Source organism: Trematomus bernacchii, unplaced genomic scaffold, assembly GCF_902827165.1.
Source record: "Trematomus bernacchii unplaced genomic scaffold, fTreBer1.1, whole genome shotgun sequence".
Taxonomy (NCBI): domain Eukaryota; kingdom Metazoa; phylum Chordata; class Actinopteri; order Perciformes; family Nototheniidae; genus Trematomus; species Trematomus bernacchii.
The window spans coordinates 372,515-389,295 of record NW_022987620.1 but is presented as its reverse complement, the minus strand read 5'-3'; the positions used below and the strand labels follow the sequence as shown (position 1 = coordinate 389,295).

The following is a 16,781-nucleotide window of genomic DNA, read 5'->3' as shown; positions in this document are numbered from 1 at the left end:
CACTGCCCCCAAGTGGCCAAATACATGAAATAAAGATAAATATGTTTTTGGTGAGTTCTGTTAGTTTGTTGTCGGTTTGCCATAAGGAATATGGAAAAACAGCACAACACACATATCAACGTTTGCCCATTTATCAAGTAAGGCTAGTCCATCTAGCAACTTCTTTGACCCAAAACTGTTAGAAAATAATTAAACTATAACCAGACCTGATGAGTTGCAGATTGTTATCGGCTGATATCCAGAAAAAAGATGTGATTGAGCATTAATGCCTTCTATTCCTTGGTCACTCTTAATGCCACATTTAGAAAAAGTAATGGTAGTTGAAACCACAGTAGAAGACCTGGTTAGCGTTAGTTGAATTTCAGAGCTATCAGCTAATGACTTGACATTATGATGCTTTTTTCAGTAAAAATTCTTAACCTGTTTAGCCCGAGAGACCCCGGTACCGGGGCCCTCCTGCAACATCTTGCAGGAAACAGTGTCTGAGGGCATGTTCATTTAATAAACTATGAATGTTTTATATCCATGTAATGGGAAGAAACTCATCTAACTGATCTTTTTTTTTTTTTTTTCAAAATAAAAGCCACAATGCTAACGCTCAGCCTCTGAATTAGCAACGAGCGAAAAATGCTAACAGATTACTGTACCGAAATTCACTCATAAACAGTGTTGGGCAAGTTACTTTTAAAAAGTAACTAGTAATAGTTATAGTTACTGCTCTCAAAAAAGTAACTAGTTACTTTATTAGTTACTAAATTATAAAAGTAACTAGTAACAAGTTACTTTACTTTACTTTAAAAATAATAACAATAAAAATACAAGTTTTTGTGTTGTTCTGTGGCATAGCCCCATGTACATTAGTTAGGTGCTTCAGGAGATTGGCATTGCTGTTATTCGATGTGGACAATGCTTTCTGTCCACAGTTTACATTTGACCGTAATATTTTTTGCGTCCTTTATCCCCACAAATTGAAAATAGTGGTTATATATCCAAGTTGTAAATGCGCTGCTGCTCTCGCTGATACTTGCATCTGCCATTGTGTGTGTGCTGGTGGTGGGCGTTGCCGTGTATGTGTGTGTGTTAGCAAGTGTTTGTGTGTCTGTGTATTTTCCCCATAAGGCAAGACCCGCCCAACTCTGTGTCTGATTGGCTTACCCTGAAATGTTACCCCGCGTTAACCAATCATCACTCCTCTCTGGTCACTTTCACTTTTCCATGGTACTGTGAGAGGACATCACTGTATTCGCCTGTAAGTTACATCTGCAGGGAGATTCGGTTCAGTTGGATCACATAATGTAACGCAGTGGAGTTTTTTTTGCTAAACCTCTCTAAAAAGGTCAAATGTCGCTTGTTTTGCACCAATCTTGATTCAGGGTACTTATTATATGTTGTACTTTGGATTCCTAAAGCTTTTAGTCTACCTTACCATCATCCAAGGGTAGTTTTCACTATAAGTAAAAAAGAATTTTTGGACGGACACTATAATTTACAGTTTTTTACTATGTTCAATCTGAATTGTCTTTAAAATAAAAAACATCTATATTGATTCTGACTTTTCTACATCCAACTTACAGGTTTATCATTACTTTGAGAAAAAAGATTATTAATTTAACCCTTTTAGAAGGGAAGATATGGTCATTTGTTCTGGGAATGTCATTTTCGAGCCTGAGACCTGAAAAACAGGCTCAGGGCTTAACAGGTTAACTCCATCAGGACCATCGATTTCTACCAATCCTCCAAGCCTCCATTCTTATTCACACATGAGAAATTGCTGCAGTGGAACCACCATATCTGATTCACTGCAGGATTTGCATTAAGTAGTACCGGAGGCATTTTATTTCAGAGTTATAGAGAACGGCCTACTGCTGTGAAAAACAACATAGGCTGGTGGGCAGTAATTGGTTTCGGTAAATGCTAGAAAAAAACATGTTTTTCATATGGTATGTATTGTATTGTGTAAGTGTTCTTTTAAAAAATTACTATATGCAAGTATTTAGAAAGGAAGGAAGAGAAGAGTCATCTTTTAAATAAACATTGCTTGTACATCCTAGACCTCTGCTAAAGCTAATTTAATTGTCCTGGTGAGGGTAGTGCTGAATATATCCTTATTTATCACACACAACTACTAATACCTGAAATGAAGGAGCTTGTCACTCAGTTATGGGGGAAATGGACATTTCTAATAGCCAACCGTTTGAGTTGGAACTCTTTATTTATGATATTCTTACTGCTACATATGACCTATAAAAACTTGACTGGAACTTTACTGCTCCTGAAACGCACTACCGCTTCCCCTTTATTCCCCTCTGTTATGTCTGTTTTTAGCTTGGTCACTGGGCCTGCTGCATGCGGCTATCAAATGAAAGCTGGCTAATCAGATTGTTAGAAGATCCTGTCCTGCTCTGCCCCGGGGGCATCGTAATGACAAATCACACACACACACACACACACACACACACACACACACACACACACACACACACACACACACACACACACACACACACACACACACACACACACACACACACACACACACACACACATACACACCACTTGCACCAGCTTTAAGACACCACAAACCACTGTAGTCTGGTATTGTGAAAGTGCATTCACCCTGTGAGTCATTGGGAGTATGGGATGAGTTGGATGTGGGTGAAACCCTGACTGACCTCTAAATAATTAGCCTGAAGCACCAGATGGTTTGTTTACACAAGATCATCATTGGAAACTTAAAAATACTTTGCAAGTGCTCCTACTAGCCAATAAATATCTTGGCGAAGTCAGTCGGCAAAAGACGATACTCTCAATTTCTGATGTAACCTATGCTGTTGAATTATCTATGTTAAACAATTTATGACCTGCCATTGCTGTATAACAGTACTTGTAGCCTGACCAGATCGATTTTTGCTTGACCTATCAATTCTTCTGTGATTTTGTAATGTCGCGGGTATGCCGTGCAAGGTAACTAAATAATTTCAGCAAAACTACAAGGCTACTTGACTAGTTCACCAGCCACAGCAAAAAACATGACATGCAGTGTAGTTATTCTCAGCCAAGAAAAGCAATCCACTTGGCTAAAGTCAAACTTCTAACCTCCACACGGACGAAAATAAATCTATCTCTGCCTTATTTTATTTTCTCTCTGATCCACTGCTTTGTATTCTGCCCGTCGTTTTGCAGCAGACGTGCTGATAGGTTGTGATTGCCGCCTGCCTGCTGAGTTCTGTGTAGCCTCCAGAGAGGCAGCACTGCATGAGACTTCCAGGAGCCTAGAAGGGGATGAGTTTTTAAATGACTCTCTCCCCTTTAAAAGTATATATATTGTATGCTTTTATTCAATTTTCTATCACATGATCAGGGATATATATAATTTGTTTTGGGGTTAATTGAGTGAAGTACTTTGTGGCGGATTGCTTAAAATGGATTGATGAAGACTGTACTGAGAATTGTTTGAGAATAGGATCTATATAAGGTTTATACTATTGTCAATATGTCTATAATCGTCTTTTTGTGAACATTTTTGTAGGTTTCATTTATATGTCAATAAAAAATTGTGTTTACTTATAGTGTTTGGAAAGTATCAGGGAACTACTTAGAGCTCTAGTGTTTGGTATTTAGTGCCATCTAGTGGGGAGGATGCAGAATGCAACCAACTAAATACCCCTCCCTTTACAAGTCTTCAGTATCATGAGCTGCCTGGTGCAGAACCGTGGTTACGCTCCCCTATCTTTCACGACCATCGCCTCACTCAAGGCCATCTTTACCAGAAAAACGATATTTCATAAACAACGAAATTCAGGCAGTGGATGGCCTCACCGCGGTAACATAATAATATACATAATAATGAATATTTTTTCAACAAAGACAATAATCCAAGGTGCAGTGTAAACTTGTGTGGATTTCTATAAATGTTTCAGCTCGGGGAAACAGTGGTTCAGTTGTAATTTTGTCTTCCTCCTTTAAGGCATGTTGGAGCGTTTGTTTGTTGCAGTCTTAGGCTGGTGCCCCACGGGAACGCATACGGCAAAACGCATAGGATTAACGCAATCGCAATCGCAAAAAAGCTTCCGTCCACACGCAATATACACCGGATAGTGTCTGTTCACACGAGACAGCTCCGTTTAGCTCCAACCACTGGAAAAAGCTGCAGTACATATGCAGAGCCTGTACGTGGCGCTGTAACTTCCTCCACAAAAGCAGCGAAGAAGCATGGTTGTCAAGGTTGCCCTTCTGTTTATTCACCGTGGTGGGGGCCGAGGGAACCGGGCAGAGTTTTTCGTCGGTCAACGTGTGTAAAAGTTTAAATCTTCCGGACAAAATTATAAAAGTGCCGGTCAAAGGTCTTCTTTGTTATTTATTAAGCTTTAAAACAAATGAATAACGACTCTATATAATAATAAAATACACGGAGCCTGTCCTCTCTTTTTCCTCTCTTCTGACAGCGTCAGTGTCTGTCTCATGCAGCAGCTGATCCAGTAATGAGTGACCCGGCCGACAGTAAAAAATAAACATATTTATAACTAGTTTAGGTAGTTTGAGAGGTAGGCTAATTAAAATAGCTAAGGGTGATGATCTGACTTGAAGTGTGTGTTTTGCTCCTCCCGCTGTGATGCAGCACACACAGGAGCTGCGTGGAGCTGCGTGTCTCCGTCCTGTCAGATTAGACTTCACTCGCGTTTATGTCCATATCGAGATAAAGATAAATAATCTGAATTCAGTGTGCAGTTTACTTTTGCGGGGGTGAGCAGCAGAGGCGGGGGGAGGCAGGGCTATTGCGTCATCATTATCACAAAATGATCGTATAGAGGCTACCACACGGAGCCGTATGACCCCTCAGAGCGCTCCTTTCCCAGATCTATCCACCTTTGGACCCGTTATCGTTTGTGGGGTCCGTTTCTATCGTTTAGTTACGGCCTCGTGTGGCAAAAAGGGCTATACGCAAGAGAAATATGCAGATACAACCCGTTTTCGTCCTCGTGGGGCACCAGCCTTAATCTCTCCTGTTTTCACACGCTGGGAAACAAGCAGTGTAAATTGCTGACGTTGGTTTATGGAAATGACTTACACACTTAGAATTTCATGCATAATTGATGCTAAAGCCCATGAATGCAGATAAACTGATTGTGGTTGTATTTAATTATCTCCTGGTTTCCTATCAGGTTCAGGAGTGGTTCTGAAAGGGTCATGGCTTAGTCTTCATTTAGCGTTTGTTACTTTTCCTATGGTATCGGTCATTAGAGGTTTTAAGTCATGCAAATACAAAGAATCGACCATGATGGGTGGTAGGTAATTATTTGTAATTGAGTTTGTTGTATCCATTGCTCTTAAGCTTTTCTCAAGAGGGTTTGTATTTCAGTTTAAAGCAAGTATATGTGGAAGTCTGGCATTGCCAAACCTTAGGAGTACTTTGCTAACAGCAGCACTTTACTCACATGAGGGGCGTTCACACCAAGTACTTTTCCCACAGTAGTTCCTGAGAACTTTAGTTCATGAGAGCTCCTTTAGTTCTGATGAACTAAAGCCGATCGCGTTCACACCAAAATGAGTTCCTGGGGGTGGATTAGGCAAATGAGCCGCTGACGTCACTTCTTCTTCTTCTGCTTTGGGTTTACTGGCAGGCCGCAAACAACTTCACGGCGAGTACAGTAGGTGGCGGTATGCACCTTAAAGTAGCAATTCGCCAAAAAACCGAGAGAAGAAGAAGAAAAAAAAACTTCCGCTTCCGCTGTATGCTTCTGTTTACCTTCCGACCTCAGACACGGTATGGAGTTGACGTTTTGGTGGTCTTGTTATACAGCTTCGTAACTGAGTTGTTTAAGCCAATAACTCAGCCACAAATACAGATCGACCATTCAAATGCAATAGAAATGCTGAGTCGGAGGCGAAGGCGGTTAAGAAGCCTTAACAAAAGGATTGGACGACGAAAGCACACGCTATGGACATGTTCCGCCGTAGGACAGCTGAGGATGATGGCCGTTATCACGCCCAAAGAACAGCAATGGTACGTTCATTAAATCACATTAATACTATCTAATGTAGGATTTATGGAGTTATGTAGGGCTAATTTGTGTCTTTGTATGTGTTCCAGATATGCGAATACTACGGAACTCTGGGTGAACAATAGAACGTCGGCCTGGTGGGAGGTGGTGCCAACATGTGCAGTGGATCAAAGATTTCCGAATGTCCAAGGGCTCTTTTCAACTCCTCTGTATTCGCCTGGAAGCAACGTTGGGGAGAGGCATCTGAACAGCATGGAAATTGTAAATTGACAATAAAGCTGATCTTTTGTACAGTGCATTTGGTTCTCTCTTTTATTTACCAGTCAACAGACACAATTACAATAGTGCAGACACACCTTAGTGCAAAGATTAAATGTCAGTATCAAAACAGTACTCATACTGTATATGTGTATATTAATGAGTATATTATTATGTTAAATGTGTGTTAAAGACAATGGGATGAGGTTGAAAGCTCTTTAAAAACTTTTGTATACATACATGTTAACATACATGTTAAGCATACACACCTGAAGAACTACGTTACACACACACAGGTTAGTCTGTGTACCGCTGCACTGCTGCTGGTTTAAACAAAGACAGTCATGATGCTAGTGCCGTGCATGTAGGTTCTCTTTTATTTATCAGCAGCAGATCAATAAGTGTCAGTAGTATCAAAACAATATAATAACAGTGGCAATATATATATATATATATATAATAACAATAGGTAGGCTCAGCAGCAGACACACCTTAGTGCAAAGTTAGGTGTCAGTATTAATAACAGTGGCATATATATATAATCACAATAATACAAAATTAACTGTCCCAGGTGTAGGCAATTTGGGGTGAAGTGTCTTGCCCAGGGACACAACGACATCCTGACTGCAGTGGGGTTTGAACCTGTGCTCCCCTGATCCGAACACCAACGCACCAGACCACTGCACCACACGCCTCCCAACAAGTCATTGTACAGTTTATCAACGACAAGTTTTTCTTAATTTTTGTATTGAAGGCCTGTTGGATTTAATCAGCTCGCTTAGCACTGCCAGAAGCCCAGCCTGAAAGGTATTTTGTTGCTCCACCTCGATTCCTGGGCCTTGTGTGAATGCAGCAGCCGTTCGTCGTGCATCTCCTTGGCACGCAGGTCCTCATTCTCCTTGCTGACCATGGCACGGCGGTCCATCGCCATGATGGTGTCAAGGAAGCTGTCATCGCGTGCCCACTTTCCTAAGGTGAAATATGCAAGATACAAGATCAGTTTAATCGCAACAACGAGGCAAAATGTTGATTAATAGTCCAGTTTACTCTGAGATAGAAGATCAAACCGTTTTCATGTAATCCTTTTATTTATACATCACATATACTGAGGTAGCTGGGCCAATCAAGCTTGGACTGAAATATCGAAATTACATCTCTCTTTGATATTGACTACAATTATTGCTACAATGCATCAATTCATTATCAAGCAAATGACTTGTGCATGAACTCTAAGCAGCGGTGATGCAATACATATGCTTTACTTTTACTTATTAATAGTTATATCACCTTCTTCTTCTTTCAAGGCCAGAGTAGTTACAGTGTAAGTGGATTGACATCTAACATAACATGGCTGAGTAAAATTATAACAATCAATAAAAAAAAAGGAAAAATAAATAGAATTTCAATTACATTTCTACTTAAATGTGCAAAAATATTAGAACATCAGTCTTTGTGGCATGCAGGTAATCAACTGTTTAAGCTTTTACCATTAACATGTAGAATGAATGTTGCAAATTACTTGAAATTATAGCAACTAATGTATTGTTAGAGGTAAGAATACATTGGTAGCATTATGTCCAGCTAGCATGCTAATTGCTAACGTTATATTATCGTTTTATCCCGGAGGGGAAAACTAGTTTCTAATCCTGAGAGAAACACCTCGCCTGAAACACACGATTAGTGCCATGAGTTAGTGAAGCAAATTACAGAACATTGCACACTTATTCACAAGTCAAAACGTGTTCATAGCGGGCATAGCTGAGAATAGCTAGCTAGCTAGATGTTGTTAGCCAGCTTGGACCTAACGTTAGCAAGTTCTAGCATGGCTAGCTCTAAGACCAGTATTGTGCAGATTAAAACAGTGCAGTGCATGTATTTTATTTTACCTTGGTAGTCGTCCCGACATGACTTTGCCAGGTCTGCTAACTTTGCAGAGCCACAGAAACTGCATTCAGTAGAAGCTTCTGAATGCGGCGCTTCGCGTCCTCCGAGTAAATCGCCAGAAGCGCCGAGACATCCTTATCAATTCCACCGCTCCGATGATTTATTTAGTGTTGCTATAATAACTGCTTTCACAAAAGTAATCTCTTCGGGTACGCTGACCGAAGCGAGCAAATACAATGGCCGCTTCCAAAAAAAAATTCAGAGTCAAACGGGCGTGGTTTGCATTCCGCACAGCCAATCAGACGTACGAACTATTTTCTCCCACGATGAAAAGCGGGTCGGACGAACTCATTTGAGCTACTTTAGTTCCTGGGGCTTTTTGGTGTGAACGCAAATATATCGTAGTTCTGATTGTGGGAAAAGTACACCAAAGTACTCCGGTGTGAACGCGACAATCCATAACCCATTTGTAGAGCTACAACCAAGACACCATTTCTCAATTCTACAGAAATAAAACACAGTCATCATGTTTGTTTATTATAGTGTTACACTACAATTTACCTTGCAATTCCATAACACATTTTGCACAATAAAACAGAAGCCAGAGTTGACATATTATACAGAGAGTAAATCCAGGAGTGAATACTTTTATTAAATAGGGCAAACTCTTTATATTTAAAAAAAAAAAAAAGTTGATGTAATGGTGGCTGAGTATCGCCCAAAGCATGGCACTGGGACCCTCTCCTAAAATATTGATCCTAGAAAAAGCCAGATTCAATTTAGAATAGCCATTGACATGTGTGAATGTTACACACAATTCACTACTGCTCAGCCATAGCAGTATCTGTCTGGATCTAGTACTATTAAATGAACCATTTGCATTTGTGAAATGGCTCACTTCCCTTTGGTTATGAAACAGAAGCACAAAGACTCTGTTGGAGTGGTAATAAAAAATGATTGTCAAATGCTGGGGCTGGTATAGCCAGACTGTCCTTTATAGCCCTTTCTGCTCAGAAAAACAGTGAATCATGTCAGTGTGTGTGCTGACAGGGCGAGGTCTGTGGAGGAGAGTTGTTGTGTTGCAGAGCGATAGACCAAATCCTGAGATGGCTGCAGCTTACTGAAGCTGTAGTTGTAATGGAGATGTACTGAGTTGGTGGAGCTGCTGCTGAGCTCTTAGCTACAGGTCAGACTGCAGCTGTGCAGCCTCACGGTCCCCACCACTATCACACCAAAACACTCCGACACAAACAGACACACTCCTGTTGAATTTTCCATCTATTTTAGCTGTGTGATTTAGCTTTGTATTCTGTTTGAGTAGCTTCAAAAGGAAGCAATGAAGACTGTAGTTGCCATGGGTAACGCATCTGTGCATGCTGTTAGGGTTGGAGGCAATTAGCAGGTGGTTGAGTTTGTGCGGGTCTGAACTGAAAGGATACAAGGGACAAACTGTTTTTAATCCATCACTCAGGAAAACAGCATTAATTCATCTTAACTTTATTAGAGAATGTTTCTCTTTTTTTCTCCACGTAAAATAAATGCTTTCAAGATAAAGGCGGGAGCTCACATGGCCTTGATGAATTGAAATTGAATTGAAAATACAGTTTCAAACCCCATCAACAACTAATCTTGTCCTGCCAAAGTGTTTCTAAGAAAAAAAGCAATATCTAAACAACAAAATAAGCAGTTTCTCTTGAAATGATCCTTTGACCATTATAGACTAGTAATATGGGCATTTCATGATGGTGGTTCACGTTTGTGTTGTATAAATCTGATCTATATGGCATACCAATAACCTGTCGTCATTGCATTGCATACATAAGTTATGTCATCCTATATTACCAATTGATTGGTTTATAGAGGGATAGCCAAGGAGAGAAGAAAAAGAGGCTGCGGCGGGCCGGGCACACCCTGACGCGCTTACCCCGCGGAGGTGTGCCATAACGTAGAGAATTTCCTCCTCCTGTCTTAATGCAGGGAAAAGGAAAAACCTCCAGCCCCTATGGGTCCATGTGCGCGTTACGTCCCCCCGGGGCCGGGGGCCCGGGAATCAGCGACACTCCTAACACACCCAGATTATTGGCCGCCGCCGCCATCTGCACCCCGAGCTTGAATATCTTATCGAGATACTCAAGCATCTCTCGGTCACGCGGCAGCGGGGGCAGGGGCCTTCTCCCCTCTGCCCACCCAGCTGCCTGCGGAAGCAGATGCGCCGCCAGGCTATCCTCCAGCGGGGGCACACCGGAACACTCCGTGTCTGAGTGGCCCTCCACCTTGAGGATTCCTGCCCAAGTAGCCACCGTAGCCTTCTTTTTCAGTGGCTGCCGCCACGTGGCTTCCACACACCGCCAGATGTCCGGCAGAGGGGGTGAAACGAAGGCCGGCTGTGCTGGACGGCCCGTGCCGTAGAAGCCCTGACGCAGGCGGCTCACCGGCCTCGGAGGTATCAGTGGGGGAAGCGGCAAGCCTGCACGCTCCGCCGCCATAGCCATTACCACCGAGAAGTCCTGACGAGCCGACCTCTGCTGATGGCCTTCCTGGCGGTCAGTGGAAATCCCGGACGACGAGGTGTCATCATCGTCGTCCTCCTCTCCGATGCCTGGACACGTCCGGGCTGCTGGGACGGCGAAGACGAATGGCACTCCCTGCACGAGGTCCTCCATCTCCACCACGTCGAGCTCTGGGTCCTCCACCGGCGAGACGTAACACCCCTCGAACACCGCCACTCTGTACAGGCGGCTGGACCGGGTCAACATCTGACAGGCGCTGCAAGTTGCCGATGGAGGCAGGTTAGCTGCCGCGTGGTCAGACCCCAGACACTCGATGCATCGAGTATGGGGATCATCACTCCCGATAGAACCCGGACACGAAGGACACGGGCGCTCCTCAGATGAGTCCATATTCAATTTGTCCAAAGAAAAAAACTGTTTCTTGTTCTTTCTATCCTGTTTATCTCTCGCTCAGTTACTCAATAGCTGCTTAGCTGAAAGAGAAAGGGATAGCAGTGAGCAGGCGAGGCCGCCTCTTATGCAGTGGATGCTCGCGCATTCAGGTAGGCCCGCCCAGGGGGCCGGCTACGGGTATGAGTCTCAGTGAAAGAATGCGTGCATAGATAGGATCGAGGGGAGTACCCATAGAGTCCAGTAGAGGGCGGAGCCTGTGAGAGATATAACCTGTCATTTAGTTTTGGATCACATTGACAGTACAGAAAGTCCAGACTAAACAAGGTACTTTTGAAAAAACATGGTCATATTTATGTCCAGAATCTATAATGTGTGCTGAACCAGGATTTTTTACAGTAGTCTTATACCCTTGTGAATAACTAGTAATGCAATAGTTCTTACGTTGAGGAATCATTAAACGCATTCACACCAAGTACTTTGCCGTACTTAGTGCCCCGGCACTTAGTACCCCAGGGCATTTAGTACAGATCGCGTTCACACCGGAATAAGTTCCCTGAGGGAAGATTACGCAAATGAGCCGCTGACGTCACTTCGTCTTCTTCTGCTTTGGGTTTACTGGCAGGCCGCAAACAACTTCACGGCGTATACTGCAGAGTTGGGGACTGGCTTCAGTGGAAGCAGCTGGGACTCCCAGCAGCTTCTACTGAAGCCTTCCGAGTAAATCGCCAGAACGCCGACACCTCCTCATCTCCACCGCTCCCATGTTTTATTTTGTGTTGCCATAAGTTAGTCTCTCTGCGTTTGTGCGCTGGGTGAATGCTAATGCTAATAATGCTAATGCGAGGATAATAAAATGGCGGCTCTACAAAACATTTCAGAGTTTTACGGGGCGTGGTTTGCAATTCGCCCAGCCAACCAGAACTGGGGCACTTTTTTCCCCCAGGAAAGTACCATCTCTCAGCAGACACTAAAAATGGGGGTAAAAGTTCCCGGCACTCAGTACTCTTTTTGGTATGAACGCGACATAAGGGGTACTAACGGAACTAAACGCGAAAAGTACGGCGAAAAGTACTCCGGTGTGAACGCGGCTATTGCACTAAAGTACATGATGCAATGGTCCCAAGGTGTTTATCCTGATTCATTGGATACCATCGGTATAGTCTAGTTTGTTTGCATGCTTACATTTTCTAAATATGTGACTGATGGGAATCTGTCTTTAGTTTTGCAGGTATGTGGTCCTAAACCAAAACATTGGACAAGTTTCAATCTTCAGGGGACATGACATTTTTTTTATATCAATCCCTCAACAATTGATGCAACATTTAACCCCAAACCACAAATGTCAACCATAGGGGCGTTCACACCAAGTACTTTTCCCACAGTAGTTCATGAGAACTTTAGTTCATGAGAGCTCCTTTAGTTCTGATGAACTAAAGCAGATCGCGTTCACACCAAAATGAGTTCCTGGGGGTGGATTAGGCAAATGAGCCGCTGACGTCACTTCTTCTTCTTCTGCTTTTGGGTTTACTGGCAGGCCGCAAACAACTTCACGGCGAGTACAGTAGGTGGCGGTATGCACCTTAAAGTAGCAATTCGCCAAAAAACCGAGAGAAGAAGAAAAAAAACTTCCGCTTCCGCTGTATGCTTCTGTTTACCTTCCGACCTCAGACACGGTATGGAGTTGACGTTTTGGTGGTCGTGTTATACAGCTTCGTAACGGAGTTATTTAATCCAATAACTCAGCCACAAATACAAATACAGATCGACCATTCAAATGCAATAGAAATGCTGAGTCGGAGGCGAAGGCGGTTAAGAAGCCTTAACAAAAGGATTGGACGACGAAAGCACACGCTATGTTGCCGAGGATGATGGCCGTTATCACGCCCAAAGAACAGCAATGGTACGTTCATTAAATCACATTAATACTATCTGATGTAGGATTTATGGAGTTATGTAGGGCTAATTTGTGTCTTTGTATGTGTTCCAGATATGCGAATACTACGGAACTCTGGGTGAACAATAGAACGTCGGCCTGGTGGGAGGTGCTGCCAACATGTGCAGTGGATCAAAGATTTCCGAGTGTCCAAGGGCTCTTTTCAACTCCTCTGTATTCGCCTGGAAGCAACGTTGTGGAGAGGCATCTGAACAGCATGGAAATTGTAAATTGACAATAAAGCTGATATTTTGTACAGTGCATTTGGTTCTCTCTTTTATTTACCAGTCAACAGACACAATTACAATAGTGCAGACACACCTTAGTGCAAAGATTAAATGTCAGTATCAAAACAGTACTCATACTGTATATGTGTATATTAATGAGTATATTATGTTAAATGTGTGTTAAAAACAATGGGATGAGGTTGAAAGCTCTTTAAAAACGTTTGTATACACACATGTTAAGCATGCACACCTGAAGAACTACGTTACACACACACAGGTTAGTCTGTGTACCGCTGCACTGCTGCTGGTTTAAACAAAGACAGTCATGATGCTAGTGCCGTGCATGTAGGTTCTCTTTTATTTATCAGCAGCAGATCAATAAGTGTCAGTAGTATCAAAACAATATAATAACAGTGGCAATATATATATATATATATATATATATATATATATATATATATATATATATATATATATATATATATATATAATAACAATAGGTAGGCTCAGCAGCAAACACACCTTAGTGCAAAGTTAGGTGTCAGTATTAATAACAGGGGCATATATATATATATAATCACAATAATACAAAATTAACTGTCCCAGGTGTAGGCAATTTGGGGTGAAGTGTCTTGCCCAGGGACACAACGACATCCTGACTGCAGTGGGGTTTGAACCTGTGCTCCCCTGATCCGAACACCAACGCACCAGACCACTGCACCACACGCCTCCCAACAAGTCATTGTACAAGTTTTTCTTAATTTTTGTATTGAAGGCCTGTTGGATTTAATCAGCTCGCTTAGCACTGCCAGAAGCCCAGCCTGAAAGGTATTTTGTTGCTCCACCTCGATTCCTGGGCCTTGTGTGAATGCAGCAGCCGTTCGTCGTGCATCTCCTTGGCACGCAGGTCCTCATTCTCCTTGCTGACCATGGCACGGCGGTCCATCGCCATGATGGTGTCAAGGAAGCTGTCATCGCGTGCCCACTTTCCTAAGGTGAAATATGCAAGATACAAGATCAGTTTAATCGCAACAACGAGGCAAAATGTTGATTAATAGTCCAGTTTACTCTGAGATAGAAGATCAAACCGTTTTCATGTAATCCTTTTATTTATACATCACATATACTGAGGTAGCTGGGCCAATCAAGCTTGGACTGAAATATCGAAATTACATCTCTCTTTGATATTGACTACAATTATTGCTACAATGCATCAATTCATTATCAAGCAAATGACTTGTGCATGAACTCTAAGCAGCGGTGATGCAATACATATTTCGATTTACTTATTAATAGTTATATCACCTTCTTCTTCTTTCAAGGCCAGAGTAGTTACAGTGTAAGTGGATTGACATCTAACATAACATGGCTGAGTACAATTATAACAATCAATACAAAAAAGGAAAAATAAATAGAATTTCAATTACATTTCTACTTAAATGTGCAAAAATATTAGAACATCAGTCTTTGTGGCATGCAGGTAATCAACTGTTTAAGCTTTTACCATTAACATGTAGAATGAATGTTGCAAATTACTTGAAATTATAGCAACTAATGTATTGTTAGAGGTAGCATTATGTCCAGCTAGCATGCTAATTGCTAACGTTATATTATCGTTTTATCCCGGAGGGGAAAACTAGTTTCTAATCCTGAGAGAAACACCTCGCCTGAAACACACGATTAGTGCCATGAGTTAGTGAAGCAAATTACAGAACATTGCACACTTATTCACAAGTCAAAACGTGTTCATAGCGGGGACGGCTGAGAATAGCTAGCTAGCTAGATGTTGTTTAGCCAGCTTGGACCTAACGTTAGCAAGTTCTAGCATGGCTAGCTCGATCTACTGAGCAAATAAAAGTACATATAAGACCAGTATTGTGCAGATTAAAACAGTGCAGTGCATGTATTTTATTTTACCTTGGTAGTCGTCCCGACATGACTTTGCCAGGTCTGCTAACTTTGCAGAGCCACAGAAACTGCATTCAGTAGAAGCTTCTGAATGCGGCGCTTCGCGTCCTCCGAGTAAATCGCCAGAAGCGCAGACACATCCTCATCACTCCACCGCTCCAATTGATTTATTTAGTGTTGCTATAATAACTGCTTTCACAAAAGGAATCTCTTCGGGTGTGCTGTTCGAAGCGAGCAAATACAATGGCCGCTTACAACAACAAATTCAGAGTCAAACGGGCGTGGTTTGCATTCCGCACAGCCAATCAGACGTACGAACTACTTTCTCCCACGACAGTCCCTGCTCTCTAGCAGGGCCTGAAAAGCGAGTCTCACGAACTAAGTTGAGCTACTTTAGTTCCTGGGGCTTTTTGGTGTGAACGCAAATATATCGTAGTTCTGATGAACTATTGTGGGAAAAGTACACCAAAGTACTCCGGTGTGAACGCACCTCTTGTGATAGCACAAGAAGAAAAGTCAGGGGATAACAAATTTGCCTCAAAATATTTTTTATATATAACATTTAGCAACTGTGAGAGGTAACACGGATTTGGTTCCTTAAGCAGTTGCTATGAACACTTACATCGTGAGTGGTAGTCATGTGATGCAGAGAAAACTTATTGCTGGAGTCTATTTCAGTTTTAACAATCTGCTGGTAATTGCATAGTTATTCAATAATTGATTAGGCAGCATGGAGTACATAACAGTCGAGTCAGTAGTATTCAGATCATTAGTATCCATCTTGTTGTTTCTTACAATGCATTAACAACAGAAAAGCAACAGATACAAAAGTGCATCCTCGACCCTTAACAATGCATTTGTGATAGTTTAGTGTGTACCTATTAATTCCAGCTAAACTGAGTCACCATTAATCATTTCTCACAAAACATTGCCCTTTTCTAGCTTTAAGCCTGGGATGGAGATACAGAGCACCATCCTCTTCAAACAAGCAGGCTGTAGTTTTAAATACACATGTACAATATTTGTGCATTTATCCATCATAATGAGTGGCTAACTGAGTCCAGGCAGGGTAGCTAATTGCTTCAGTAGCTGACGTATGAACAGCATATGACGCAAGAGCTCCAAACCATAAGTCATTATAACAATAACAGCCCACATAGGTAATTATGTTTCCTTGGAGCTGGACTTCTTTGTGTTATAACTACTACTCTCAGTTTTTAGGAAATGCCTCAAGACCCACCTGTTCAACACCGCATTTTACTGACTGTCCTTTACTTTATTTATTTATTTTTAAACCTTTTATGCTCTTAACCTTTTATTTTAATTTTTTATATTGCCATATTTTATCCAATATAGTTCTTTAGATATCTTCTTTTTTTTTTTTTCCTTTGCTTTGTGAGGCACCTTGAGATGACGTTGTCTTTAAAGTGTGCTATATAAATCAAATGTATTATTATTATTTATGCCTCCGTCATTTCTTTGTGAAACAGGTTCATTCATAAAAACAACACGCATATATATAATGAGCGTCACGTGGCCAGAATTAATAGAACTTCAACACAAATATGAAAGGACAACATCAAAATGCACTCATCAAATTGAACATTGTGATGGAGAAGAATAAAGCTATAGAGAGGCGAAGTCCCGCCCATCTACTTCCGACCCA

General features: G+C 41.9%; 1 protein-coding gene across 5 annotated transcripts in view; it reads left to right on the top strand.

Moving 5' to 3' along the window:
- Positions 1-16,781, top strand: part of cep89 (centrosomal protein 89) — a 108,085-nt gene that overhangs the window by 74,020 nt on the left and 17,284 nt on the right. The gene's annotated exons all lie outside the window — the stretch shown is intronic.